Below are 3,833 nucleotides of genomic sequence, written 5' to 3' on the forward strand. Positions count from 1 at the left end.
GGTAGGAGATGAAGTTAAAGACTCAGTCAACTTAGGAGGGTTGGACCTTGAAAGCTTCGCTAGCAACCTTCACTTCTGGGAAGCACAACAAGGAGAAGATGTGTTTCAAGCTATCATACAGACCAAACTAGCCAAGAGCAACCAACAGGTTATTTGCTCCAAACATTGTCAGATGCAATCCCGATTTGAAATAAGACAAGATTTGCTTACAACCATTTAATTTCTTTATTGAATATAGGCCCATGTATTGACTTGCCAGTTTTACGGCGGATGGTGAAGGTGATCAGATTACTGATGTCAACTTTTCTAAAATTTGCTACTTGATGGTGTTAGGCCTAGGGTGGCCACCATAGAGGACAGTCCGGTTGCCCTCTGTCCTCTATTGATATGAAACCTGACACCTTTATGTCCTCTATTTTTGAAAAAGAGACAACATGAAGGCGTCGGGTTTCATATCAATGGAGGACAGAGGACAGAGAAGTAGAAAACTGCAATGTCCTCTGTGATGGCCGCCCTAGTGAGGGGTCATGTTGGCAGTCGTGTTTGACAGGTCATGTGTGGTGTTCCAGACAGAAAAACTGCAACTCTTCACAAACAGCCATGGCTTGTAATAGTTTGTCTTTTATGATGTTTATCATTCTGGAATTTGATGGCCTGATGACTTCTGCTTTTAGGGAATAAAGATAGCTTTGCTTCCATGGGATAAATTCACTCATGCAAAGGCCTAAAGCAGACCTAAGGCCTCATATACTGGGGCAACTTTGGTTGGGGCGAAGTTAGCCCACTTATAAACAGTTGTGTGGCTTTCATTTCAGCTTCTGCATTTATGACATTGAGAAGCTGGCGTGCTTGTGAAAAGCTTGCCACCTCATTATTGACATTATTCAACATTCAGCGGGAGAAGTTTGACCTAAGATACGCACATTAGACGGAGATGTGAGAGTGGAGACCGAAACCCATGACACTGAACAGATCTGATGGGATTTGGGGCTCTATTAAACCCAGCTCCAGGGGTGAGGGCCAGGTCTGAGCTAGAAACACCAGGGCAGGGTGAAATGTGAACCTCTGGAGGAGGTTTGTGAAGAAGAGGAAGAGCTCCATTTGGGCAAGAGTCTCGCCTGCACACATCCTCCGACCTGCAAGGAAAAACACCACAAACATGAGTGTTTCCAAAGCAGTTTCTGCTTTAACTGGAAGCTTGATTTGAATGCAGTATATCTACAAGTTGTGAGCTGAAGGTGGGGAGCAGAAAATGACTGATTTGAATGAACTGGAAAAAAGGAAACAAATCATTACTATTAACAATGTGTTCTCTCCTGCTTATCCCATGGGAGGAAATTACAAAGCCTACAAGAAGGTCTTCACATAAATGCTCTTTTTTCCCAGATCACAGCTAGGGAAGCCTTTAATTGGCTTTCATGGTCCGTGTGTGCTTTGTAAAGATCTTGCTTGATTTTGACACGGTAACTTCTTTCTTTCTCTAACCTTTCTGACTCCCTGAATCCCAGTTGTGCTCAGCCATTTCTTTTTCCCTTCCTTTGTTGCTGATCACACTTAATGCTTTCCATTTCTATACTTTCCTTGCCCCAGGTGGAGAGTTGAGAAGGCAAGTACCAAGGTTGTGCCACTTGTCCAGAAAATGAAGTAACTTTTATTTTTTTTTGCACTGAAGAACTGGCCTACCCTTTTAAAATAAGGCTCTGCTGTCATTGGAAACTGGTTGCTAATCTTAAACCTCTTAAATGTTAAAATACGAGCAATGGAGGAAATGTCGACTGCCTTTTTCAGGGGCGGGTCCCGGGGTGAGAAGTGGCCAGTGGTGTCCCTCAGGGTCCGTGCTTGGTCCTGTGCTTTTCAACGTTAATTTCATAGACTTCTCGGGTTGGAAGGGACCTGTTAGATCATCGAGTCTGACCCCCTTCTCTGGGCAGGAAAGAGCACTGGGGTTAAGTAACCCCAGCCAGATGCTTGTCTAATCTCTTTTTAAATGCCTCCAAGGTAGGGGAAAGCACCACCATCCTTGGAAGCCCGTTCCATATTTTGGCAACCGCCACTGTAAAGAATTTTTTCCTGATGTCCAATCAAAATCTGCTCTCCTTCAGTTTATGGCCATTGTTTCTAGTAACCTCAAGGGGTGCCCTGGTAAACAGAGTGTCCCCTATTCCCTGCTGTCCCCCCCGGATAAGCTTGTAGATAGCCACAAGATCACCTCTCAGCCTTCTCTTGTGGAGGCTGAAGAGATTCAGGTCCCTCAGTCTGTCTTCATGGGATCATACCTGCAGGGCCTCAGTCATATGAGTAGCCCTTCTCTGAACCCTTTCCAAATTATCCACTTCCCTCTTGAAGTGCAGTGCCCAAAACTGGATGCAGTAATCCAACTGCGGCCTGACTGATGCTGTACGGAGGGGAAGTGTCATTTCCCTGGACCTGCTCGTGATGCACCTACTAATGCAAGACAGAGTGCGGTTAGCCTTCCTTATTACCTCATCACATTGGCAACTCGTGTTCATTTTTGCATTGACTACAACTCTGAGCTCCTTTCTGCTTCTGTGCTACTTAGAATGCTTCTGTGCTACTTCCCAGTCTATAGGTGTACTGGTGATTTTTTCTCTCCAGGTGCAGCGCTTTGCACTTATCTTTGTTAAATTGCATCTTGTTCTGATCTGTCCACTTCCCCAGTCTAACCAAATCCTCCTGGATCCTACCCTTGAGTGTTTTTACTATACCCCATAGTTTGGTGTCATCTATGACTTTGGATAGCGTGCTTTCTCCACCCTCATCCAGATCGGTGATGAAGATATTAAACAGCACTGATCCAAGGACAGAGCCTTGGGGGACCGCACTGCATACATCTCTCCAGGTAGAAACCGACCCATCCACCACCACTCTCTGGGTTCATCCCATAAGCCAGCTTTCCACTCACCTGACTGTGAAAAAATCCACATCACAGCTTCTTAGTTTACTTGTAAGAACGGGGTGTGACACCATGTTGAAAGCCTTTTTAAAATCCAAGTAAATAACATCTACCTCAATTCCTGCATCTAAACACTTTGCGACCTGGTCATAAAAAGAGACCAGGTTAGTCAGGCAGGATCTGCCTGCTATAAACCCATACTGGTTGCCCCCTAACATTGTTTTACCCGCTGGCCTCCCACAAATGATTCTTTATGATTTTTTCTAAGGTCTTGCAAAGAATAGAGGTGAGGCTAACCGGCCTTTTATTACCTGGGTCCTTCTTCCTCCCCTGTTTGAAACATTGATGCATAGATTCATAGATGCTAGGGTTTGGAAGGGATCTCAATGGGTCATTGAGTCTGACCCTCTGCCAATGGCAGGAAAAAGTGCTGAAGTCATGTGACCCCAGCCAGGTGCTTTTCCAGTCTCCTCTTGAAGACCCCCAAGGTAGGGGAGAGCACCACTTCCCTTGGAAGCCCGTTCCAGATTCCGGTGACCCTTACTGTGAAGAAATTCTTTCTGATGTCCAACCTAAATCTACTCTCAGTCAGCTTGTGGCTGTTGTTCCTGGTTATTCCAAGGGGTGCTCTGGTAAACAGAGCGTCTTCTATTCCTTGCTGCATCCCACTCTCCTGCCCACGGTGAATTTGTATACTGCCATAAGATCCCCCCTGAGCCTTCTCTTCCAGAGGTTGAAGAAGTCCTGGTCCCTCCACCTTCCCTCATAGGGCCTTCCCTGCAGGCCTCTAATTGTTCTGTCAAGTGCAGTCAGCTGTCTTCAGGCATAGGGAGTCCTGTGCCTGAAGAAGGGTGACTGCACCCAAAAGCTTGGTAAGAACTTTTTTCCAACTACTCTGTTGGTCTAATAAAAGGTATCA

The sequence above is a fragment of the Crocodylus porosus genome, unplaced genomic scaffold (genome assembly GCF_001723895.1).
Source record: "Crocodylus porosus isolate Cpor-Errol unplaced genomic scaffold, CroPor_comp1, whole genome shotgun sequence".
NCBI classification, from domain to species: Eukaryota; Metazoa; Chordata; order Crocodylia; family Crocodylidae; genus Crocodylus; species Crocodylus porosus.